Source organism: Saimiri boliviensis, chromosome 3, assembly GCF_048565385.1.
Source record: "Saimiri boliviensis isolate mSaiBol1 chromosome 3, mSaiBol1.pri, whole genome shotgun sequence".
Classification (NCBI taxonomy): Eukaryota; Metazoa; Chordata; class Mammalia; order Primates; family Cebidae; genus Saimiri; species Saimiri boliviensis.
Genome location: NC_133451.1, coordinates 39757555 through 39784869, shown reverse-complemented (window position 1 = coordinate 39784869; position 27315 = coordinate 39757555). Strand labels below are relative to the sequence as shown.

At 38.7% G+C, this 27315-nt stretch overlaps 1 protein-coding gene and 1 non-coding gene across 13 annotated transcripts in view; one reads left to right on the top strand and one right to left on the bottom strand.

Annotated features, from left to right (window-relative positions):
- APBB2 (amyloid beta precursor protein binding family B member 2) overlaps positions 1–27315 on the top strand; it is a 410561-nt gene that overhangs the window by 97084 nt on the left and 286162 nt on the right. For 8 of the 12 annotated variants that reach the window (XM_074396049.1, XM_074396052.1, XM_074396056.1 and 5 more), the window contains one exon: positions 13217–13328. The exons of 1 other annotated variant lie outside the window; for it this stretch is intronic. The gene's annotated coding sequence lies outside the window, so the exon portion shown is untranslated. Of the gene's footprint in view, positions 1–13216; positions 13329–16193; positions 16314–24508; positions 24588–27315 lie in introns of all 12 variants that reach the window. 3 more of the 12 variants (XM_074396046.1, XM_074396045.1, XM_074396048.1) reach the window with 3 other exon arrangements.
- Positions 1569–1675, bottom strand: LOC120363724 (U6 spliceosomal RNA). Its single transcript, XR_005579177.1, has one exon. It is a non-coding gene; the product is annotated as a U6 spliceosomal RNA (small nuclear RNA).

Below are 27315 nucleotides of genomic sequence, written 5' to 3'. Positions count from 1 at the left end.
GAGCATCACACACTGGGGCCTGTTGAGGGGTGGGGGCCTAGGTGAGGGATAGCATTAGAAGAAATACCAAATGTAGATGGCGGGTTGACGGGTGCAGCAAATCACCATGGCACATGTATACCTGTGTAGCAAACCTGCACATTCTGCACATGTACCCCACAACTTAAAAGTATAATACAAACAGACACACACACACACACACACACACACACACACACACACATTAATTAGCTAGGCATGGTGGTGGGTGCCTATAATCCCAGCTACTCAGGAGGCTGAGGCAGGAGAATCACTTGAACCTGGGAGGTGGAGGTTGCAGTGACCCAAGATCCTTCGACTGCATTCCAGCCTAGGCGACAAGAGCAAAACTCCATCTCTAAACAAAAAAGGTCATGATAGCTATAATTTATTTTGAATGATTTGGTGGAAAATAATATATGTATTTCTATTCAGAAGGCAAATAAAGAATGTTAATAATTATTGAAATGAGGCCTCTGTTCTGTTCCATTGGTACCAGTACCATGTTGTTTTGGTTACTGTAGCCTTGTAGTATACTTTGAAGTCAAGTAGCATGACGCCTCCAGTTTTGTTCTTTTTGCTTAGGATTCTGTTAGCTATATGGGCTCTTTTATGGTTCCATATGAAATTTAAAGTAGTTTTTCTAATTCTGTGAGGAAAGTCAATGGTAGCTTGATGGGGATAGCATTGAATCTATAAATTACTTTGTCAGTATCACCATTTTCACAATATTGATTCTTCCTATCCATAAGCATGTCATGTTTTTCCATTTGTGTCCTCTCTGATTTCCTTGAGCAGTGGTTTATAGTTCTCTGTGAAGGGGTCCTTCACATCCCTTGTAAGTTGTATGCCTAGGCATTTTATTCTTTTTGTAGCAATTGTGAATGGAAATTCTCTCATGATTTGGCTATTTGTCTATTATTAATGTACAAAAATGCTTGTGATTTTTGCAGTGATTTTTTTTATCCTGAGACTTTGCTGAAGTTGCTTATTAGCTTAACGAGATTTGGGGCTGAGACAATGGGGTTTTCTAAATATACAATCATGTCAACTGCAAACAGAGACAATTTGACTTCCTCTCTTCCTAATTGAATACCTTTGTTTTTTTCTCTTGCTTGATTGCCCTGGCCAGAACTTCCAGTACTATGTTGAATAGGAGTGGTAAGAAGGGGCATCCTTGTCTTCTGCTGGTTTTCAAAGGGAATGCTTCCAGCTTTTGCCCATTCAGTATAATATTGGCTGTAGGTTTGTCATAAATAGCTCTTACTATTTTGAGATACATTCCATCAATGCCTAGCTAATTAAGAGTTTTTAGCACGAAGGGGTGTTGAATTTTGTCAAAGCCCTTTTTTGCATCTATTGAGATAATCGTGGTTTTTGTCATTGCTTCTGTTTATATAATGGATTACGTTTATTTATTTGTGTATGTTGAACCAGCCTTGCATCCTAGGGATGAAGCCAGCTTGATCGTAGTGGATAAGCTTTTTGATGTGCTGCTGGATTCTGTTAACCAGTATTTTATTGAGGATTTTCACATTGATGTTCATCAGGAAAATATGGAACGCTTCACAAATTTGCACGTCATCCTTGCTCAGGGGCCATGCTAATCTTCTCTGTATCGTTTCAATTTTAGTATATATGCTGCCAAAGTGAGCACTAATTTTTGTACTTTTAGTACAGGTAGGGTTCACCGTGTTGGTCAGGCAGGTCTTAAATGCCTGACCTCAGGAGACCCACCTGCCTCGGCCTCCCAAAGTGCTGGGATTACAGGCGTGAGCCACCGCACCCGGCTGGTAATCATTGTTTTTAAAGTCGGCATATGGTTGCTCGTCTTGAATTAAATAACCCAGCCCTGGACTCATAGAATTCAGTAGAGATACAGTGGTTTGTCATTTTCTGTTGAGCTGAATGTCTAGTGTGTATAACCTTCACAGATATGAAACCACATTCTTAATAATGCTGTGTATACCTACAGAAGTGATTTTTGGCTTCATTGAATCTAGAGGTTTTCTGGACCCTAAGTTCCAACCTTAGTGGAATTTCATAATCTCAGAATTTTTCTTTAAGGAAAAACATCAGGTAGGACTGTGGGTAGAACCATAGCATGAAAACCCATAGCCTGCAATGAGAAACTCTTACCTGGAAGTGGGTAAGGGAGCAGAACACAGAGCATGCAGGGCACCTCCAGGCCTGCTGTAACCAGGAGTGCCCTGCATAAGCCATGGGATGGTTGGGCACCTTCTTTTTGGCCCTGCCTGTATCCCAGACAGCTGTGGCCAAGCGAGTGCCTAGAAATGCTGCAGGCATTGGAGTGGAAGTGAAATGCCCACCAGCTGGGGCTACATCTTCTACAACTCAGGGAATATAACTTATATTCCCTGTTATTCATTGGAACTGCCCTGAAGAGAGGTTGGGTACTTTGGGAGTGTTTTCTTGCAAATATGTGCCCTCCAATTGCCTTTTCCTAATGATTTCTCCTCGTTCTCCTTTGGAGGTAGAGCTCCTCCAAGGATCATTTCTTTCCCACCTCACCTGCAGGTGCACAGTGAGTGATGCTTTAATTCATTTCATTTCACCTTGCTGTGGAGCTCAGCCGACCCCACTTCTGCTGTGAGAAAAGCATTTCTGTCTCTGTTTCAACTTTCATGTGGTTCTGTTGACCCACTTGGAAGAGCTCCAGTGTAGTGCCTGCTTGTTTTTTTTCTATCTGCCCTTAATTTGGTTTGCCTTTTATTGTATTCCAGCTGAATGGATTCTTTTTCTTTTAAGGGAAAGGAACCTGAGAAAAACAATACTTGTGATGGTGACTGCTTGTTAAGGGTAATTGCTGCTTCGTGTTAATTTGCATGTTAAAATGAGAATATAGGGAATTGCTAAATTCACCAACCTGTTATCTCCCAAGACTATTCCTTTTAAGTATATTTGTTGCTTAAATAAAGATGGAGCTATGCAGAATGGAAATGTCCAAATATACAGCTTTTTTGTGCATGTATATATAGAGAGAACATTTAAAATTTTTATTTCCATCAGCAAGAGTCATTATACAATACATGGAAATTATAGAAAAGCAGAAAGAAGAAACCCGAAGACAACTAACATTAACATTCTGTGAAATTATGTCTAGTCATTTCAATCTGCATGTTATATACTCTTTAAATGGACATAGTTTCACTATAAATGTCTAGAATTTTTTGCTACTCCAAAGAATGTTCCGTGGATTAGCAGCATTGCTGTCTCTTGAGAACTTGTTAGAAATGCAGAATCTTGGGCTCCACCGCAGACATACTGAATCGTAATTTGTATTGATTCCTATTATACATACATTAAAATTTGGAGCACTGTTCTAGAAATTGGGTCTCCAACCCCTAAGCTTCAGAGTGGTACCACTGGCAGTCTGTTAGGAACAGGGCTGCACAGCAGGAGGTGAGTGGCAGACAAGTAAGCAAAGCTTCATCTGTATTTACAGCTGTTCCTTATTTCTTGCATTACTGCCTGAGCTCCGCCTCCTGTCAGATCAGCAACAGCATTAGATTTGTACAGGAGCACAAGCCCTCTTGTGACCTGCACATGCCAGGGATCTAGGTTGCCCACTCCTTATGAGAATCTAATGCCTGATGATCTGTCACTGTCTCCCATAGTCCCCAGATGGGACTATCTAGTTGCAGGAAAGCAAGCTCAGGGTTCCCACTGATTCTACATTATGGTGAGTTGTAGACTCATTTCATTATATATTACAATGTAATAATAGAAATAAAGTACACAATAAACGTCATGCATTTGAATCATCCCCAACCCTCCCAGCCCCCCATCCCCCTATATGTGGAAAAACTGTCTTCCACAAAACCAGTTCCTGGTGCCACAACATTGGGGACCATTGCTCTAGAACATACTATACCCAGTGCAGCACGTAGAGAGGACACAAAGTAGAGCGGAGGCAAAGGGGCTTAGACCTGTATTCTCTTGTCCATTTTCTGTCAGTCTTGCCTACAGTAATTTTCCTCAGTACATGATAAGGATAAAAATGAGGTCAAATTTTGTTTGTTTGTTTGTTTGTTTGTTTTGAGACAGAGGCTCGCTCTGTTGCCAGGTGCCAGGCTGGAGTACAGTGGCACGATCTTGGCTCATTGCAACCTCTGCCTCCCGGGTTCAGGCAATTCTCCCTCAGCCTCCCGAGTAGCTGGGACTACAGGCGTGAACCACCATACCCAGCTAATTTTTGTATTTTTTAGTAGAGACGGGATTTCACCATGTTGGCCAGGATGGTCTCAATCTCTTGACCTCTTGATCTGCTCGCCTCAGCCTCCCAAAGTGCTGGGATTACAGGCCTGAGCCACCGCGCCTGGCTGAGGTCAAATTTTTTAACAAGGTACAGCAGCCCTGTTGAGAAATCCGACTGTGCCATGCATAATCATTGGATTCAGAAAACAATGAGTGCCTCCTGTGTGCCAGGCACATGTGTGGTGGCCGTGGGCCTTGCATTCAGGCTTGCATGTGCTGCAGTGGAAACATGCAGAGGGCAAGGAGGAGGGAGTGGTTGCTTCTGCAGGGATGGGGGCTGGAGGTTAGAAAGAAAGGTGGACTCTGGGTGGAGTCTTGATGTGTAAATCAGTGAGCATAAGTTGTATGAGTATTGCCAGGTTCTGGAGAGAGCACAAAGGTGGTTAAAGTTTGTCTCATCCTTCAAGGACCTTATGCTTGGTTAAAGGACAGTAGACAATGTTTAAAACTAAGTAATATAGGCCGGGCGTGTGGCTCATGCCTGTAATCCCAGCACTTTGGGAGGCCAAGGCAGGAGGATCATGAGGTCAAAAGATCCAGACCATTCTGGCCAACATGGTGACGCCAACTCTACTAAAAATAGAAAAACTAGCTGGGCATGGTTACATGTGACTAGTGGCTACTCGGGAGGCTGAGGCAGGAGAATTGCTTGAACCTGGGAGACAGAGGTTGTAATGAGCCAAGATCATGCCACCACACTCCAGCCTGGTGATAGAGCGAGACACTGTCTAAAAAAAACAAAACAAAACAAAACAAAAAAAAACCAAGCCAAAACAAAATAATACAAAACACCTTGGTATTGGGATGGAACCAGAAGAAAGACAAGGGTCTGAACATTAGTTTTACAACTCTGTGACCTTTAACAAATGACTTCACATGTTGGAACATCCATTTCTTCTGTAAAATAGAGATAAAATGATATAAACACCTTCATAAAATTACAGTGCTTTCTTTTTTTTTTTGTTAATGTAGAGAGAGGATCTTGCTCTGTTACCTAGGCTGGAGTGCAGTTGCACGATCGTAGCCCATTGCAGCCTAGAACTCCTGGCCTCAATAGATTTCCTCCCCAAACCCCACCTCAGCCTCCTAGAGTGTTGGGATTACAGTGTGAACCATGGTGTGGGGCCTGAAGCGCTTTTTAAATTGAGATTACATAGCAAAGCACTGGCTTGCAGTGGGTGTGGAATCAATGCTGTGTGGCAAGGATATTTAAAAAGTGCCAAGTGAGCACCATGGACTGAAAATGTAGGAATAACAGAGACAAGAGAGGGTGTGTTGACTTGGAATGTGGAGGCTGTGCAGCCTGTGTGGCCTTGAGGATGCTGATGAGGCAGGGAAGGTATGAAGAATGGGCCAGTGGGAAGAGAAGCAGAAGATGAAGGCGCAGTTCTGAGACTGGATAGGCTGAGGAAAGAGAGGAGAAACAAGGGGTTGGGTTTGTTGGGAGTGATGTCTGTCTTAGACATGTCAGGTTGTAGGGACTGCTGAAAGCTGTAGACCTGGGATGCGTGTGCCAGACACTGCCCCTGATGCAGCTTAGCCAGGAGTGGGTAAGGAATGAGGTCCTTGGTCCTCCCTGGGCAGGGTGTTTGGTCAGTGTAAATCTGGAAAAGGGAATCTTTCTGGCTTGGAAATGTCCACACCCACACAGGGTTTCTCACTAGGATGGGAAACACAGGCAGAAGTTTTTAAACCTTGAAGACCTACCTCTTATTCAGAATGGGTAGAGAACTGAACTTTTCTATGTAGTTTTTACCCACTGTCATCTCTTCCATGGGTCTCTCTCTCTCTTTTTCTCTTCTCAATGTTCTTCCTCCAAACTAAGAACCATTAATTGCTTCAGAGGAGAAATAGAATTTTTTTTTTTGAGAAATTGACTAAATGTTATAACACTGAGTAACTATATTCCTGTTGTATCAGTTTCTTTTCAACCATTAGCTCCTTTATCATCTCTCTTTATACAGGGAGGGTATAGCCCACAAGTAACTACTACAGTTACTGTTTTTTGTTTTTTTTGTTTTTTTTTAGACAGAGTTTCGCTCTTGTTACCCAGGCTGGAGTGCAATGGCACGATCTCGGCTCACTGCAACCTCCGCCTCCTGGGTTCAGGCAATTCTCCTGCCTCAGCCTCCTGAGTAGCTGGGATTATAGGCACGCGCCACCATGCCCAGCTAATTTTTTGTATTTTTAGTAGAGACAGGGTTTCACCATGTGCACCAGGATGGTCTCGATCTCTTGACCTCGTGATCCACCCGCCTCGGCCTCCCAAAGTGCTGGGATTACAGGCTTGAGCCACTGCGCCCGGCCTAGTTACTGTTTTTTATAGGTTATGATTAGCCTGCTGTATAAGGTGTTAACATTTTGCCCAATCTGCCTTATCGCCATCTCTTCTGTTTTTTTGTGTCTGTGTCTCTTTACATGCACACACTTAAAATATGTTTGCTGAACCATCTGAGTTAGTTGTAGAGATCATGACCCTTTAGCCCTAAATACTTTAGCATATATTTCTCAAGTACAAGGATATTTTCTCACATAGCCCATAATAAGATTATCACCAAGAAATATTATCTGATATATAGATAATAGTTGAATACATATTCAGATTTCACCTGTTATATTAATAATTTTTTTTAATGTGATTGTTACCTTATGATTAGATACAGATTGAACATGTTGGGCAAAAATGTTACGTAGTGATTGTGGCGATACCTACTATTCCGTTGTCCTGGAATTGATTACGCCAAGCACCACTTGGATGAGCTGGTCTGCCAGAACTCTCCATTTGTAAAGATGCATTTTCTCTTAGATAATCTGTGGGGTGATATTCTGAGACTGTGAGTGTTCTGTCCTGCAACAACCCTTTCTAGAATGGTTTTAGCGTCTATTAATGATTGTTGACTGAATCAGTGATTGCCTTGATAGTTTCAAAGTAAGATTTTCTTCTATTCTTCCTTTGATATTTATTAGCTGGCATCCTTTATAAAGAAGAGCTTCCCCCGTTATTTTTTTGATGAATATTTGTGGGTTTATGGCTTCTTTTTTAACCCAATGTATTGTAGTTCATCAACATTATTCCTTTTTTTTTTTTGGTTTTTTTTTTTGAGAAAGGGTCTCACTCTGTTGCCCAGACTGCAGTGCAGTGATACAATCTCAGCTCACTGTAACCTCTGCCTCCCGGGTTCAAGCAGTTCTTTCACCTCAGCTTCTCAAGTAGCTGGGACTACAGGCACTTGCCACCAGGCCTGGCTAGTTTTTGTATTTTTTTTTTTTGTAGAGATGGGGTTTCACCATGTTGGCCAGGCTGGTCTCAAACACCTGACTTCAAGTGATCCCCCTGCGTTGGCCTTCCAAAGTGCTGGGATGATAGGCATGAGCTACTGTGCCAGGCCAACATCATTTTTTTTTGTTATTCAAACGGCCCCACTTTTGGCTAGCAGGAGCCCCTTCCAAGCATTTCCTCCTATGTCCTTTTGTCATGTCTGCATTAGCATTTGAGCATTCCCTTGTTTTTTGGCACAGTAAGATGTTCTAGACTTATCTTGTACTTTCTTTGCCCAGACCCAACTATTTCTCCAGTTAGCAAAAGTATTTAGAAACCAAGATCTGGGTATGTAGGATTTTCTTTAAACATGTACCTAATCCAGCCAGGTACGGTAGCTCATGCCTGTAATCCCAGCGCTTTGGGAGGCTGAGGCCAGCGGATCACGAGGTCAGGGGTTCAAGACCAGCCTGACCAACATGGTGAAACCCCGTCTCTACTTAAAAATACAAAAATTAGCCAGGTGTCGTGGCGCCCACCTGTAATCCCAGCTACTTGGGAGGCTGAGGCAGGATAATTGCTTGAACCCAGGAGGCAGAGGTTCTGGTGAGCTGAGAGCAGGCCATTGCACTCCAGTCTGGGTGACAGAGCAAGACTCCATCTCAGGAAAAAAGAATGTACCTAATCCAGAAAAAGTTAAAAGTCATTAATTATTTAAGTTCCTCCTCCCACTTCTCAAGATCATTCACATGGTGGCATTAAGAGTTTTAGATGTGGGAGGCCAGGGTAGGTGGATCACCTGAGGTCAGGAGTTTGAGACCAGCCTGGCCAACATGATGAAACACCGTCTCTACTAAAAATACAAAAAATTAGCTGGGTGTCTTGGTGGGTACTACTCAGGAGGCTGAGGCAGAAGAATTGCTTGAACTCAGAAGGCAGAGGTTGCAGTGAGCCGAGATCACACCAATGCACTCCAACCTGGGCAATAAGAGCGAAAGTAAAAAAAAACAAGAGTTTTAGATGTTTAGATGTTCACCAATGAGGGAGAAGGCCATCCAAAGTGTAGGTCTTTGGGCTTTGGACTAGAGGTTGAAGAGGAATGCACAAAGGGAAATGAGAGAGTCCCAAAGACTAACTTAGATAACATTGGAATTCTACCCCAGAAGTGACATAGAGCCTGAGAAAATACTTTCTGTATGTTTTCTAGGTAGACTCTGAAAATTGGTTGCCCCTTTTTATATCTTTTAATGGTAAGATAATTTATTCCCCTGTGCTGTACTTATGCTAATTCTTAAAGCAATTTAAGATATATAGTTTCCATACCAAGAGCTCCTAACTGCTCTGTATTTTCAAGGTCAGTGTAAGGTATGTATATGTGGATGTATATTTCAGTATATTTCAGCATGTCTTCGAAAAATTAAGATTCGTAGTTTTAATTTTGAATATTCATAATTGTATAGTCTCTGAATTTACTTGTTAATTATAATATTTGGTTAATTATTAAAGGTGAACATGCATAGCACTTTAGGCAGCAACTTGTAAGACACAAAAGCCAGGAATCCCAAAATTTCCAAAACAATCGTCATGCATTTGATATAATGATAAAGTCTCTGAGGAGGCTCTGGACCTTAAACTGACTGATTTTTCTGGAGCTCAGTATTTCTTCCATGATGTTTATATATATCATAGCATAATTAAAATGTTTATTTTTGCCTTTTCTATTTGCTAAAATGAAACAAAACATGAAGTTAGTAATTTGGGAGAGAACCTATATGAAAATGCTAAAAAATACAAAAGCACATTTGAAACATAAGGGTTTGTTTTTGTTTTTCATTTGTTTCAGCATTTTTGGAAGTAAAAAACAAAACAAAACAAAAATAGACTATGCATCGTATATCAGGGATATGGTTATTATTCAGCTATGTATGCTGAATGTTAACTGCTTTATAATTTTATGAAACAAAACTCACCCACTCCCCACACATACAACCACTGACTTTCAATCCTCAGCACATTCTTGAGAGTGGGAGTCCTATTAAAGTAACTTCCCTATACCAAATAGTTACTGGGTGTGCAGGTATGCCAGAAAAGCTAAACTGCTGCTAGTGCACTATTCACAATAGCAAAGACGTGGAATCAACTCAGGTGCCCCTTGACAGTGGATTAGAGAAAGAAAATATGGTGCATATACACACTCGAATACTATGCAGCCATGAAAAAGAACTAAATCATGTCCTTTGCAGCAACACTGATGGAGCCAGAGGCCATTATCCTAGGAGAATTAGTGAAGGAACAGAAAACCAAATGCGCACATTCTCACGTATAAGTGGGAGCTAAACATTGAGTATATATGGATGCAAACACGGGAACAGTAGACACTGGGGACTACTTGAGAGTGGAGAGTGGGAAAGTTAAGGGTGGAGGAGGGTGAGGATTGCAACACTACCTATTGGGTACTATGCTCATTACCTGGGTACAAAATAATCTGCATACCAAACCCCTGCAACACGCAATTTACTCATGTAACAAACTTGCATGTGTGCCCCCGAAACTAAAATAGTAGTTGGAAAGAAAAATAATAATAAATAGATTAAAAATAAAATAAATGTACTGCTAGCCAAGCGTAGGTGAGTGAACTCACATGTGTGGTGGCCAAGTTGTCCCAAATCGGCCCTTGATCCCTGTACATCCTCACCTTCGGTTCTTACGCCATGTCAGAATGTGGGATTAAACTAAGCACACTCATGATTAAAACAGTCACCATTTTTGGCAAGTTTTTAAAGTCAAGTTTTGTTGTTGGAAAACTTTTAATATAGCCATGTTCTTTTGGAGGTTATAAAGATCAGTCTTTCTGTTCTTACTTTCTATTTAAAACTCCTCAGACTGGAAGTTCATCCCCATGCCCAAATCCATCCCTTTTTGTATTTGTTTAATCTTGATCTTGTTTGAAAGGAGCTTTATCCAGAGGACAATTTCTTTATTCAGAATGAAATTTCTTTCAGATATTAGGGCAGCTTTGATACAATTATATAATTAAGAATCTTCCAACTGGATTTTACTAAATCCATGACTGTATTAGCCTGTAAAAGCAAATTATATTTTGGCCTCTGTGACGGGTTTATAAACTTTAAACATCCCTATTGGGACGGACTGTAGATAGAAAACGCTTCAAAGGTTCAGCCACATGGCTGGACCTATTAATCAGGAGCTTCCTGTGATTGACGAGGAAGCTCCTGATGTTCTTTGTTCTTGGGCTAGCCTTCATTCTATTGGCTCGATTCACATGTGAAGTTAAAGTGGGGGTAAAAAGGGGATGTTCACACTAAATGCAAAATATAAAGAAAGTAAAAATTACTCTGTTGTAATTCTACCATTTATAATTAGCAGCTTTTCAAATGTTGGCATTTTTTTCTTTCTGGTCTTTTTTTCTAGATATAGATACTTATAAACCAAACTGGGATAATAATTATATTACATTATAGTCTACTTTCTCAATTAGTACTGCTTAAGAGCATTTTGTCCTTTCATTAAATATTCTACAGATTTTTAAAAACTATCCATTGTTAGGTATTGTGTTTTAAAAATTATTTATAATAGTATTACTTGTAGTAGGAAACATCCTTGTATATATCTTTATGCCTATCTTGAACTTTTTAAAAGAAAATTTAGAGTCTTTTCAATTTATCATTTTTTAAGAATGAAAAGTAATTCCATTCAGTTTGTCCTTTCCAGCAATTACAGTTAAACTGTCATGTCTGCAAGAATCTATCTTTATAACACTCTAATCTTGATCTGTCCAAAATGGTGCTATAAACCTCCTTTAACACCATTAGGGAACTTTTCCTAAATAAATTTATCACATAACTGAAGCTGACCCTTAAGTGTCCATAGTTGGGAATTGTAAGCATTGTGAAAGAAAATCTTTCCAAAATGGCATTATAATATATTGCTGTCCTCTTAAACATAATGGCAAAATATGAAAATCACAATTTCACCCCTTCTGGATAAATAGCAAGCATCTTTTAGAAATACTAGTTATTATACAGTCAATTCTGATAACATGATATATATGTTCCTAAAAACCACATTATGCAGAATCCTACAGTAAAACTCACAGTGCTTAGGAGAGGAATTCAGTTGGGGACACAATACTCAAAAAACTATCAGTGACACATTAAAAAGAAATGAGAACTGAATAAATACTGTTGCACAATTTTTTCCACATATTAAACAGTGAAATACATAAATAGTGCAATAAATATGGTACTTCACTTCGAAAAAGTCCTGACATTTGCTTGTGAACTGGTGCTTTAGAAGACTGCCACTTATGAGTTATTGTGAAGTGGTAGCAGAGGGGTTACCTGAAATCAGATGGAGTCAGGACACCAGATATGGATTGATGTCTGGTGGAAACTGAGGTTGCTTTTAGATGTTTGAGGCATGGGCTGTGTTCATTCTGTGTAATCGTATGCAGCTGAGTTTGGCCCGAGTGCAGCCTTCTGCGATAACCTAGTATTTCTTGCAGTGAAATCATGCATAAAGAAACATGAAATTTGAGTTAACACTCAAATTTTTCGAAACAAACATAAGCATTATAGCAGAACTGAGTGTGCTGTATGGTAATACAGTGACACCTAGGGAATAAGTGAAATGTGAAACTCTGCTTGTCCCTATCTGAAGTAAAGTTAATACATGTAAGACACAGAGAAGAACCTGGCGTAAGAGTCAACATTATATAAATGTTGGCAGTAAAGTAACAATGACAATAATAATAAATGATACGTATGGTGTTCATAGTGTTCTGTCTGATTTTTAGTTACTGCTACTTGCTGTAACGGTGTCCTCTTTCTAATTGACTGATTTCTCAATCTCTTGGGGTTTGTAAATGAGTGTATCATGCTTCTTAAAATTCCATCTCATATAAGTCCTGTAATAAGAGAGCCTGAGGTGTATGCAGACTTTAGGTTATAGGTTACATATGGCGTCTGTTCTGCCTACTTAAACTGTTTTATCTTATTAATGATTTTATTGTCTTGGAATCCATTTACATGATTGTTGGGGAAGTAACATGTTTTAAGTCAGGTTAGTAATCATGCAGAATTTTCAGATTTTCTGCCTTATTAGGAAAAAATGAACACAGCTCTCTCTTCCCATTCTCACCTGCAGAAGTAAGGTGTACTTAATACATTTGAAGAGTGTTTAAAAGTTGTTGATAATTTTCCTTAAGTTGTTGTGATTCGCTTCTCTTTACAACTACTTCTGTGTTTATAAGATGAGCTCATGTTTGGAAGTGGGAGCTGGCAAGTGTGATTTCGGAAGACCTTCCTTCCCAAGTCACAATATAATTAGAAGTCCAGATTCTCTCTCAGTTCCTTTTTATGACTCCCCGAGAAAGACATTTTTAACGGGAGTGGTTGCCAAGAAGCCTGGCTAGTTCCTGCTTTTGAAACTTTAATAAGGCGACAGATCGAACTGCCATCTAGATTTAGAAAGCCTTGTTAGTATATTATGAAAGAAAGATAGCTGACGTATCTCATCATTTAAGGATCCCAATGACATCTTTATTGATGCAGAGATACTCCGAATTGCAGTAGGGTTTTTTGATTTTTCATTTCTGATCTGATTTTGAATTTGCAATTTTTGTCTTTACACAATTTCTAGATCAATCTCTTTGGGCTGCCTGACTTCCTTGGGTGATTGCTATTGATTAACAGACTTTGTGGAGAAACAAGGGAGCTTGCTTTCTGAGTTTTGTACCAAAGACCTGAGAAAAGTAAGTAATTTTAAACTTGCTTTTAAAAAATTCTGTTATACTGCTCTCAGAAAGTTAACAATAGGTCTGTGGCTTTTCTACTTTCTTTCATTCCTGGCTCAATAAATTTTATGTTTTCGTGGATTTGTAACATGGAAGGGGACTCAAGAAACCTATTTAAAAAAACTTGCAAGACATTAGGATGGTGTTCCACATTTCTTTTGAGTTTCATAAACTGAGTCCTCAAGGTTATGATAAAACTTTTATCAGATTTTCAGGTGATTAAACATTAAATACAAGGCAATGTAATATCATGTGACAGAAAAGTGAGTCCAGTTGTCTGAGCTTCAGGTGTTTTAGACTTTTAGATATATTGGATAGGATTTTTTGTTCTGAATTTTTAGAATAAGGATGAAATTGATTTGATTCTTTTCTCATCTGGAAAGGAAAGCAAAATGTGGAATTGCTTGTCCAATAAATTCCTCGTGTAGCTTTGTCTTGGAAGAATTGATGCACCTCTCAGTTTTATTTTAGAATTTTTTTTGAGGGTACTTTTAAGATATTCTTATTGAGACACTTGTTGAATGTTTTTGCTGTCTTTTAGAAGAAATTGCTTGGAACCAGAAAGTTCAGTTTTATTTCCTTATCTTTTTGAAAAGGTAAAATGGACCTTACAGATATATAAAGTCAATCTATTTTTTCAATGGATACTACTTGGAATTATGAATGACCAAATGCCCATAAGAATATATGCAAAATAAAATATGCATGTGCATGCACATATGCACACACACAAATATCCTTTCTAGCATGCTCCAGAAACATTATTGACAATAGGAACTGTTTTTCCATTAAATTACTAGGTAGGTTCTCAACTTTCTATGCTGTTTGTCTTATATCTCCTTCTGTTTCTGGCAGTACAAATGGGCTAGTTGAAACATGTTTTAAATAAAACAACACAGAACAGAACTTTGCTCTAGTTCTATGAAAGCATTAAATAGTAAGATTGGATTTTATAGCTCTATTTTTATTGTATTTACTATAAATTTATTATTAAATTGGGTATTATTTTGTAATTATGATAAGGTAAGTTTCTTCAGTTTTGAAGCTTATTTGAAGTTAAATATTTGTACTGAAAAAATACATATATGTGTATGTGCAACACACATACATATACACTGCACATACACATGTATACGATTTCTGAGGCCTGTCAAGTCTCTACTAAAATATGAATTAGTTGAAAGTAAGGACTTTGAAAATCTCACCCCCAATTTTTTTTTGTTATGGTGAAATATTATTGTCAGTGGAATTTTTAAAAAATAGAAATGTATAAGTTGAATTTTGTTGTCTTATAATCACACGTTAATCTTAAAAGAAAGCTTTTGTGCTGTAGTTGTTATTCCATTTCGGAAGAATATTTGAAAAAGGATTATGTTGGAGGCCACCAATCTGTCTACAGAAATAGAACAAAAAGGTCAAACAATCGATTCTTTTGGCTTCAGGGTCTAGATATTTGCAGTGGTGTTTAGATTGGAAATATAACCTAGCTTCAGAAAGTAAGCTACTTAAGCTGCCTTTCAAATAACTTAGCGTTTCTTTAAAATTGCACATAGTCTCTAGTAGAATATTTTCTTTACATTATACTAAAATATTCCCTTTTAGGATACATTGTGGCATTGTTGTAAAAGTTGTGTTTCCATTTTGTAGAGGGCATCTGTGGGACTTGTGTGTTTATAGTGAGCTAAAGACAGCCCTGTGTTACTACAGGGACTGTGACAAAAAGATCTCTGTGTACTAAAATTGGTGTTAAGACCGGACACCGTGGCTCATGCCTGTAATCCCAGCATTTCGAGAGGCAGCGGTGGGACGATTCCTTGCCCAAGAGTTCAAGACCAGCCTGTACAACAAAAGAGATCCTGTCTTTACAAAAAAATAAAAAATTAGCTGGGCATAGTGGTGAGCGTCTGTAGTTCTAGCTAATCCAGAGGCTGAGATGGGAGGATCCTTTGAGCCCAGGAGTTTGAGGTGGCAGTGAGCTATGATTGCGCCACAGCACTACAGCCTGACCGAAAGAGTGAGATCCTGACTAAAATAAAATTAGTAAAAATGTAGTTGATGTTATAAGTATTTATATACACAGAAGGATGTTTATTATGCACGCTTAAGGTTAAAAAAGGGAGAACATTATAATGCAGAAGTGTACTGCACATCAATCTGATTTTAAAGAACTAGTTATATGGAAATTAATGAGAGGGAATGGGAAGGGAGGGGAAGCTGTCTTTTCTCATTTATTAAAGTCATAAGAAAGTGTTTCTGACAGCACTTTGAAAACTGTAAGGGATACTTGGTGTCTTGGTGGTTTCTTTTTGGAAAGGCAAACACACAATTTTAGAGAAAATTCTGAACCCAAGACAGCCTCCACACTTCTTTGTAACTTCTGTTTGTCCTTTACTTTCCTTTTTTCTTAATCGCATGTGTCTTCAGAGTCTTCCTTGTTTCAAGCATTTCAAGCAAGTCAGAAAATTTATTATTTGAGGTAGATTTTTGGAAACTTGAGTCTGTAACAGTGATAAAATATAAGCATACCTTCAAAAAATTAGCCATGGATTGTTTTAAAGGAAGTGAAAAATTTATATTTTATTATCCTACTTAATACATATCTGTTTGGTTTTATATTAACCCTAAATGAGCATGCAGCAAGTTGTTTGGTGACTTACTTTTTTCACTTAACAATAAATAATGTGTATCCATGCTAATACATATTTACCTACAGCATCATTTTTAGTGAAAGGGAAACAATTGGATCTTAGCCTTTTGTTTAATTTTAGGCTGTCTTGGCTTTCAGTTAGAAAAGAGTGTAAATATGTGTAATATGTGGTGTAGGTTTTTCATATGAGAACAGAGAATGGAAAAGGATTCCCTGTCCAGAATCTTTACAGTGTATACTGTGACAAGACTTATTCTGAATAGGAGCCTCATGGGTCTGAATATGTGTTCAAAATGGTAAGTGTCACTGGCTGACAGGTGCTGTGTATAAAGCTTTGTGTCTTCTTTGGTTCTTTTGTTAAATGTTCTTTTGTTAAATTATACAGGAGTGCAGGTGACATTCCTCTCGCCAAGCTGTCTTAATCAATATTTCTGTGCCCAAGAGAGGATTTTTGCCTACATTATTTCCTTCTCCAGAGAAACTCCAAATAGCTCGTATAAAATGATGGGTACAGAAGGAACACTGATAGATTTTGGAATATAATTTATTTGTGGAGCAAATTGCACTCCAGGTTAATTGGAGATGCAAAATGTTTTATAAACCTTTGTGTGCTTTCTTATTTAATTTATTGAGCTAACATTTGTTGAGCAACTACTCTGTGCCCGGCACTGTGCTAGGAGCTCATTATTCAAAGATGAATGAGTTATGTCTTTCAGGGAACTTAATTTGAGTTTCAAAATCAGATTTAAATAACATTTATGTAGCATGTACCATGTGAAAAGCAGTGGAATGGATATTATATTCTTAGATGAGATGTTCAATGACTAAAATTCAGTAATGATATTTATTGACCATTACCTTTCAAAATAAGGACTATAATTTTCTAATTTTTAAGGGTCTTTTCTCCCAATTAATCTTACAATTTTGGTACCTGCCAGCTACTTTTTAAGTTAAATTAGCAAATGGAAAAAGGAAAGTTAAAAAAATTACAAACATTTAATTGGTAAATATAGAGTGGGTTTAAAGGCATGAATGTCTGTGTGTACACACGTGTTTTATATTTGGAAGTCTGTATGCATATAGTGTCATTTTTTTTCTAGTAGAATATTTCTTAGTTCACATGATACAATTAAATATATCAAGATTTCTTGGTACTCTGCCCTTAGAGTGACTCTGTTGTCCCAGTAAGTTTGGAGGCCATAGCATTAAGCACTTGATATTAAGCTCTTGATGTCCTCAGGACTTCTAGGGATGGGCATTATTGAAACTCAGGAAAAGTAACTTGCTACATTCATACAGTTAGAATATGTTTGAGTCAGGCTTCCAATTATGATGCATCTAACTTCAAAGCCCTGCAATATCTTCCTGGCTCCCATGAGCTGGTGGGTAAAGCCGATTCAAGAATGCTGTAGGTATGCAGAGGAACGAGCAGTCATTTCAGCCGAGAAATCAGGAAGTGTGTTCACTGCATTGAAGAGCTGGTACTGAAGTATGACTTGAGGGCTGAGTGAGAAGACAGAAAGTGGGGAGATCCCTGGGGCTGTAGAAAAAGCATATGCCAAGGCATGGAGGAATGGGAGCTCATGGCATATCCAGAGAGTCGCAGGAACTCCACCATGGCTAGGGTATTGGGGCATGGAGAACATAGTGGACTCTAAAATTGAAAAGCGTGCCAGAATGAGGAAGGTCACACATGTGCCACGCTAGAGACTTCGAGTTTCGAAACAATAAATAGACATCCAGAGTTTTAAAAGGAAAAATAATTAGATGGGAGTTTTTAAAAGATAATTTGGGCCGTAGTGTGGAATATAGTCTGCAAAAGAGAGAACTGAAGGCTGGAGACCCAGGCTCACCATGTGAGGTGGGGCAGATTGTTCACTGCAGAAGTGTAGGTGTGAGCAGCAGATGGGAGGACTTAGAACCACCCAGCACACGTCTCATGAAGCTGTGCACTAATGCGACTGGGCCTGCCCAGAAAGAGCACCTTTTGTAATTTGCACAATGGGATGATTTACTTGCTTTTAATTTGTTGAAAAATAATAGGTAGGATTAGATAAGTAAAGATGAAACAGTGTAGCCCAGGGCTTAAGAGTCTGGAGGTGGTGTCCTAGGCTGTTGGCTGTATGCCATTGGGTATGTTCTCTATCCTCTGAAAGCCTATTTCCTCATCTTTAAAGGATAGTTAATAATAGCTTCTGATAGGGCCCTGAACAGACCAGTTAAGAGAAGGAGCAAAATATGAGAGATGGAGAAATGATAGATCTGGGCCTGGAGGCTGTTGCTAGCCATTGTTTAGCCCCGAGAGTGTGCACCTGTTTTATTTTATTTGACCTTATATCTGCTTTCAGCAGTAGATGTCATTACCCCATTTTTAAGATTTTGAAACTAAGCCCCTAGCAGGTAAAATAACTTGTCTAATGTCACACAGCCAAGGAGTAGCATTGTCAGTACTTGAACCCACAACTGTGTCATGTTTATACTCTTAACCATTTTGCCATATTTATAAGTGATCTTTTCTGTTTCACTCCTTTAATAGCCTCCTTGCATCTCACTAGTAGCATATCCTAATATCTTACATTGTTTTTAACTTGAATTGAGTCATATTTGTGTAACATCTCATTTAATTTGCTATACTGTAAGATCCTGTGGGCTGGGTCAGGTCTTATTCATTTTTTTTGTCTTTCATAGCACCTTGCTGAATAAAATATAAGACTCAGTAAAATGTGGTTGACAGAGGCCAGGCACAGTGGCTCATGCCTATAATCCCAGTACTTTGGGAGGCCAAGGCAGGTGAATCACTTGAAGTCAGGAGTTCAAATCCCATCTGGCAAGCATAGCAAAACCCATCTCTACTAAAAATACAAAATTAGCTGGGTGTGGTGGCATGTGCCTATAATCCTAGCTATTTGGGATGCTGAAGCGCGAAAATCACTTGAACCTGGGAAGTGGAAGTTATGGTGAGCCAGGATTGCACCTCTCCAGCCTGGGTGACAAAGGAAGACTTCCTCTTATTTAAAAAAAAAAAAAAAAAAAAAAAAGGTGGTTGATAGAATTAATGATCTCTAAAATTCCTTTTGTCTTCTAAAATTAAATAATTTTTCATTCTATAGGTAAAGCTTTAGTTGCAGTTATAGTCCAGTAGAACTTAAAAATGGCTTGTTGGATGTTAGTTTGATATTTGGACTGACGGTTAAAGTTTCAAGAAATTTCTAATTGCCATTTTATCTGAAAAATAATTTGTGACTTGCTGTCAAAGACTGAAAAACTGAAGCCAAGACTAAAGATTACTTGTTGGAAGTCCTTTTTGGAGGCCATAAAGCTAAGCTTGCTTTTTCATTGCTGTGGCAGGTATAAAATTTCAATGTCTTAAATGATATTTTTGAGTTTATAAAAAATATTCTACTGTCATTCATATTAGTAAGGACCTCAGTTTGTATTGGAAATAGTTGCTCAGTGCTGCAAAAAAAAAGCAGTACTGAGACAGAGGATCTTTCAGCAACGTAATTTTTACTTCCTGGACTGCAGGAAGGGTGTCTCACTAGCCATTGTGCCACAAGAGTACAGTGAACAAAGGAAAACACACAAATTTATCCTTTATGCATTTGGGGTCGTCCTTACTGCTGTGTCTGATCTCCATTGGCTGGAGCCAGACCTCACAATCTAAACTAAAACCCAATTGGCTAAGAACTTAAAACTTTTCTAAACAGGTAAAAGCAGTGGAGAGCTGAGACATGCCTGTAAGCACATCCAACACAGATACCTTGGTTAAAGTACAAGGACATAGAATGTACTACATGCCTGTAAGCATGGCATGTTTAATAGCTACATAGGATTGGGCTTAACAAAGTTATTAGTACACTTATTCGTTAACAAGAAAGGAAACTTTAAAAAGGAACTTTTCTACTTCCTATAGTTTGTAAACTCATGAGGAGCCCCTGTGCCAATGGTCATTTGTTTTTTCCTTATTATTATTTTTATGGACAAGTAAAAATTATTTACATTGATAGTATACAACATGATGTTTTGAAATATGTGTATGTTGTGGCATGGCCAAATTAAGCGAATTAACATATGCATTACCTCATGTACTTACAGCTGACAGTCAACTCTTGTTTGGTGCCTGCTGGAGTCAGATTTAGACAACAAAGTGACAGTTAAGGGCAAGTAATGATCAGATGCCCTGGAGTCAGACTGTATAGGTTTGGATTCCACCTCTTCTGCTTATGAACTTTTTAACCCTTGGCAAGAAAAGGTCTGGTAAATAAGAATGGGTAAGAAAACAGGTTGTGATCATAGGTTCATGTACCTGGTTCCTTAGGAACTTAGGAAGAAAAAAACTTTATCTACTTGGAAGCCACTTTTTGCTCAGATACTCTTAAAAGGAAGCCAAAATTGTGAGCTTGTAGGACAGAATTTAGCACTTCAACATTATAGCCTATGTTTATCTCAGGATGATGCTTTGCTGTTTTTAAACCAGAGTTCACGTGCCCTTCTAACTACTGTCTGCACCTACTCTCATAAGCCCTAAGGAGGTAGTTTAGGCTTTGCTTCATGCCCTGTGTGGCTGAGAAAAGTAGGAAATGATGGCTTTTAAGAAAATGGAAAATATTATTTGAGGTCAGCATTTTATCTGGGCTTTGAAAAACTCTGGGGTTTCTTTCACCTTCCAGGAGAGCAGCACAAGTGAGCTGTGAGAAAGGAAACCAAACCCTAGGGAAAGTTTTATAGCTTGTTTCTGCTGATGCTACTGGAAAAGAGGAAGGTAAGGGCCTCTAAATAGCTCTTGTAGCCTTAGTCCACAGTAAGTTGAGGTGTTCTGGAAGTAAAACACAAGGGAGCTCTTTATTCCCATTGGCCTCTCCGTGGCCTGAAGGAAAGGGTGAAACAGCAGCAGAATGGGTCTCTTAGAACATTGTTGTACAGCAAAAACAAATGTAATTCCTGCAGCAGAGTTTTGTATTTTCTTTCATGAATTTAAAATTGCACAGAGGCTGGTGATATTTTTCTCTTTTGAAGTTTTACATCTTAGATTGCTGAAGAGCAAGCATAGTTGAATGAAAACTCTGTTCAGACCAAATCTTATTCTTGTCGTCTGTAGCTGCTTAGTTTTGCACTTTAAACTAAGGGCAAACGTGGCTTGTGCATTCTTGACAGTGAAAGGCAGGAACTAGCAATGCCGAGTTTAAAAACCCATTTCCAAGTTTGCCTCCACCCACTATGCGATCCCTGCAAGAAAGCTTCAGTCTGCTGTAAGCTGGTAATCTCTTAATACTTGGATACTTTGGTAAAGCAAATAAAATAGGATTGTATACCTTTCCATTTTACTTGTGAACTAATTATTGTTTTCCTGCATTTAAAAGCAGATGTTAAACTCTTCCTTTGATGTTTAACAGCAGACAGACTCTGTCTGTGCCTTATAGCCCTTGATGCATATCTGTTGTTTGAATGGAGATCAGCTTTGGCAAATTTGATTTTAATGGCTGCATCTTGATCTGGACCACAGAAGAGAATGGCAATTGATTTTATTCAACATTTATTGGATTTCTGCCTGGCTTGTGTTCAGATCTCACAAATACCACAAAACCTTGCAAAACATGTCTATTTTATAGATAAGAAAAATAAGGCACGGAGAGTGATTAGAAAACTTGCTCAAGGTTACGTTGCTGTTAAGTTGCTGGGTATTTTTGCTCGGATTTTTTGGCTGACCTTAAAGCTGTTACTTTATAGGAGCTGCCTTTTAAGAGGATATAATCAATGAAGCAAAGATCTTGAGGAGTTGAGATTAAGAAAAAAGTAGTTAATATATAATTACAGAGTTGTAGAAGAAAGAAATAATCATGAGCCCCTCATTTATTCATTTACTCAGCAGATATTTATGGAGTGCCTGTGTTATGCTAGGTAACTGCAAGGTGTTGATTATTCAGTGATGGGAAAGGCACAATCCCTCACCAGCTTCAAGGAAGAAGTGGGGATGCAAGAAAGAGTATATATGTTGCCCCCCTAAAAGGCCACAGTGTCTTTGTTGGGAGAGCTTTTATGAAGTTTTTTAAGATGTAAAAATATTGACACCTTCACAAAAATAACTTTTTTTATTCTTTTGCTTCATTATATATACAAAATTGTCTGCAGATAAACAGGGGGTGGATTTGTGAGTGCACTTTGTAGCTGTACTCCGTGTTTGAGCTGCTTTGGACATGCAGAAGTGGAGGTTGGAGCAAAAACTGTATTGCATTTTAAACAAGTCTTGCAAACAAAAATTTTGGACAGTTATCTGGCAAGGACTGTATTTAATTCAGCCTTGGATCCCCCTTTTTATGGAGAAGATAACTTTGCATAGTGCCTAGTACAACTCTGATTGATTGGCTTAGTGGTGGGAAATAAAATACCGAAGCATGGGAGAGGAACCTCATAGATGGGGGATGAGTTCAGATGGTATCTAGGGAGAGTGGGAGGGTAACAATAAAATAAACCAACAAATAAGCAAGGGGATCACATGGCATATGACAGACTTAATTCACACATACAAACTGTTTCAGTAACCAGGAGAGGAGGAGCAGTGTCTAGGTAGTCTGGAAATGACATTGGGTTTTGGTGCTTGAGAGAGACTGCAGTCTTCCTTTGACCTTCTGACCCTCTGACTTTCTGCTCACATATGAGCCCTCTATGCCTTCTTCCCCACCATGGTCTTTATTTCATTTTTTGAGACTTTCAGCTTTTAAATGCAGTATTTGTTTCCTTAGTAAGTCAGGTGACGATATATACTAACTTGCTGGGATGATCCTAGCTATGCCTGCTGTTCTGGCATAATTTTTTATATTGACCCCTTTTAATATTAAAAATGTCCTAGTTTGGCTAATAAATTAAATAACCGCCCTACCAATAAAGGAATTTTGTAGCATTCTTTATCTTTTTAAAAAAATCTTTACAGCCTTCAGACTGCTTTGATGAACTAATTGCGGATGTAGTATCAGTAAAGTTACATATCAGACTAGTGTGCTGTCTTACAAGTGGAAGAAAAAATGAGGAGTAACTGAAAAGGCTTGAAAGTACTATAAAGAGAAATTAATTGATTTCAACAAAATGAACTTTAATTACAACCAGTTGTTGGCATAGCCAGAGGAGAAAGGACACTTAAAGGTTGTCGTGATGGGTAGTGTTTAGGGAATCTAGAATCCTTTGAGAAAATCTTATCAAAGCTTGTTTTGATTTAGAGTTTCAATGTTTCCATAGTGGTGGTAATTTAATTCAGATACGTTTTAATATGTTTCCTAAGTAGAAAGTAAAAGAGCATAACTTCTTAGAACAAAGATTATTTCAGAGGTTTAAGGAAATGACTAGAGGGAAAATTGTCAGATTCAAATTTTTCCCATAAATCTTCTGTTAAATTGTGTCTTTTGATGAAAATGGGGGTGTTTTAATCAAATAAGATATTCATATAGGGACTCCGTGGGCACTAATATAATGTATATTCTTTTTTTTTTACTTAATAAGTAGGGTTAAATTGCCATTATAGTTCATATACATGGATTTAAGGAAACAAACTAGTGTTTCGTTATATAAATATATGTAAAATAAAAGCTTTTGGTGTTAAGGTAATGCTTGACAATAATTGTGGTAGGAGACTTGGGTATAGGGTCAAAACGTGCTATAATCACTGTTTTCCATATTAATATTTTATGAAATAGTGATGCGTTTGCTTTCAGGTCCCATAATGACTTATACCCTGCAGTATTATCTTTTAAAGGAAGGTAGATTTATAGAGTACAGGCATTGATGTGATATAATCTGGAAATTCTGTTCATCTTTGAATTACATTCTGACTCTTCCACTGGCTATCTGTGAATGAGTTCTTTCTCTGAGCTTCAATTTTCTAGCCTCTAAAATGGAAATACTAATATCTGCTGCTTAGCTTATTAATATAATTTTTGTTAACTCCCGAATCTGGGATAAACATGAAGTGTATAACACAAAGGTTGGTGTTCTCCCAGGCTCAGGAGTTAATAGCAAATACTGAGGATGGAAAAATATGTGATTGTTGGAAGGGTGAGACTCAAAACATAGGTTGAGTTTCCCTTAAAAAAAAAAAAAAAAAAAAAAAAAAAAAAAAAAAAAATCCAGCACTTTTGGAGCGCTAACGTGATCCTCAAAGGAAATGTTCATTGGAGCATTTTGGATTTCAGATTTTAAGATTAGGTAAACTGGTAAGTTTATAATGCTTAACTGATAAATATATGATGCAAATATTCCAAAATCCAAAAAATCCGAAGTTCAAAACACTTCTGTTCCCAAGCATTTTGGGTAAGGGATATTTAGCCTGTAGTTAATGAGCAGTTTCTGGCCAATCAGAAGGATATCGACTGTAGATGTTCTAGATGGTCATCCACTGGATATCAGCCTGGGTTGTCAGTGTCCAGAAATCTGTGTTTAACCTATGATGGTTTTCAAGGAAACCCACTCGATTGCTTAGTTAAATTAATGCCCCTTCTTTCAGCTTTGTTACCTGGATAAATAAGTATTAATGCCCCTGTCTCTGAGATGATCAGGAAGAGAAACCATCTTCATATGGTGAGGTGAGTCTGGACATCATAACTTGATTCCTATCTCAGTGATTCCCATTTTCTTTGCACACCTTGCTAAGCATCACTGCGAGCACTGTGATAGCTCTTTGGGGACTCTGCTTTCCCAGTTTCCATTTCATCCCTCATCTGGAAATATGTCTTTAATTCCCTAGAGAAGACAGAAGTTGAGTTTATGACTTAAAAAAAACCCAAAATACCTGCTAGTTATGGCAGGCCTAGACCCATTTCTCACTGGGTCCTCCACCAGGCTGCCTCTCTGGTTTAGACCATCCAGTCCCTACTTTGAGAAGTGACTGTTAGCACAGCTAGATGTAGAATCCAGGCCAGAGAATGAGGCCTGCCCTGAAAGAGGGAGGGTTTCCTCCTTCCTTATCCCAAATCTTTCCTTGCTAGTTCCCATTTCTTATATCAGGATCTGTCTCTTCCCAGGATATTTAACAATGGGAAGTCCACCTCTCACAGTGCAGATCCTAAGCTCTTTCTACAGGGATGGGATTGGCATTAGCCACAGCTGTCAAAAAGACTAGTATCAGTAAGCTCCCCATATAATCCTAGGAGGTTCCTTTGCAAGGACAGGGGTGAGCTGTTTAACTATAGTGGGTGTATACTGATGTGGTCAGGAGTCTTTGAGAAACCGCTTTGTGGTGACCTTTTCACCAACAAACTAAGGTAGTACTCTTGACCTTTAGCTCAGGAGTTTGATTAGAGAAGATAGAGGAACACAGTAAACCTGAGTTATAGTCGTGGTTGTGCCACCTCCCTATGTGACCTTGGAGACATCAGGTACCTCTTCCACAGTCCTCATTTTCTTACTCATTAAATGATTTTCACATGTAACATGATTTTTAAGGTCCTTGTCCATCATGAAATCTATGAATCTATAGTAAGTTCTAAAAGTACCTCACACAAGTTTTGAACAGATTCAACTTGTCTGTATCTGATGATGACAGTTACTATTCTTAACACTGCCTTTGTTTGTGACTGCAGCTGTTTTGTGGAGGCCCATGCATCTATTGCTGGAAAAGCCCCCATTATTTGACGTTATACTGCTCTCTTGGTGTGCTTTTGAAGTTCAATGGCAGACTTATTTTCTGATGATTATGATGAGCTCAGTAAGTCTCCCCTGTGATTGTCTTATGTAAAATGTCTCGCTGTAGGCCTGAATACTAGTGATGATACCATTCTGTTTAAAATATTGGGTCCACCAGGCATGATGGCTCATGCCTATAATTCCAGTACTTTGGGAGGCCGAGGTGGGCAGATCACAAGGTCAAGACCTTGAGACCATTCTGGCCAACATGATGAAATACAAAAATTAGCTGGGCATGGTGGCACACACTTGTAGTCCCAGCTACTCGGGAGGCTGAGGCAGGGGAATTGCTTAAACCTGGGAGGTGGAGGTTGCAGGGAGCTGAGATCGCACCACTGCATTCCAGCCTGACAGAGCGAGACTCCATCTCAAAAAATAAAACAAAACCAAACAAAAAAAAATTATTAGATTCTGGCTGTGCGCAGTGGCTTACAGCTGTAAGCCCAGCACTTTGGGAGGCTAAAGTAGGTAGATTACTTGAGAGCAGGGGTTTAAGACCAGCCTGGACAACATGTTGAAACCCCATCTCTACTAAAAAATAAAAAATTAGCCAGGCATGGTGGTACATGCTTGTAATTCCAGCAACATGGGAGGCTGAGGTGGAAGGACTGATTAAACCTTGGAGGCAGAGGTTGCAGTAAGCCGAGATGGTACCACTGTACTCCATTCCAGGTGACAGAGCAAGACTCCATCTCAAAAGAAAAGGAAAGAAAAAATTAGATCCTCTGAATCTGAATGGATTTAGTAGCTTCTGATTTGTGATGTTGAATATACTCTATAGATTAAATACAGGTGATTATTGGTAATTTTAAAGATATATTTAAAAGTAATAAATGCTGATTTTTCTGTTTCTGCAGAAAACAACAGGGGGTTTTAGTAGGAATTGCATTGCTTTAAGTAGTATTGATGACTTAACAATATTAAGTGTTCTATGAACACAGGTTGTCTTTCCATTCATTTTTATTTATTAAATATGTATTTATTTTTAGAGAAAGGGCCTCAGTCTGGAAGACAGACTGGGTTGCAGTGATGTGATCATAGTTCTCTATAGCCTTGAACTCCTGGGCTCAAGTGATCCTCCTGCCTCAGCCTCCTGGGTAGCTAGGACTCTAGATACATGCCACCATACCCAGCCTATCCATTTATTTGACTTTTATCTTATTCTAACAGTTTTTTTTGTGTGTGTATGGAATTTTTAAGATTTTTTCTACCCATGAGATTATATCATCTGCAAACAAAGATAATTTTACTTTTTTCTCTCCAATCTAGATGGATTTTTTTTTTCTTGCCAAATTGCTCTGGCCAGGACTTCCAGTACTATGTTGATGAGAAGTGGTGAAAGTGGACATTGTTATCTTCTTGATCTTACAGGAAATGCTTTCAGTCATTTACCATTGAGTATGCTGTTAGCTGTGGGCTTTTCATATGTGACCTTTGTCGTGTTGAGATGATTTCCTTCTATTCCTATTTTGTTGAGTGTTTTTTTTTTTTTTTTTTGAGACGGAGTTTTGCTCTTGTTGCCCAGGCTGGAGTGCAATGGCGCGATCTCGGCTCACCGCAACCTCCGCCTCCTGGGTTCAGGCAATTCTCCTGCCTCAGCCTCCTGAGTAGCTGGGATGACAGGCACAC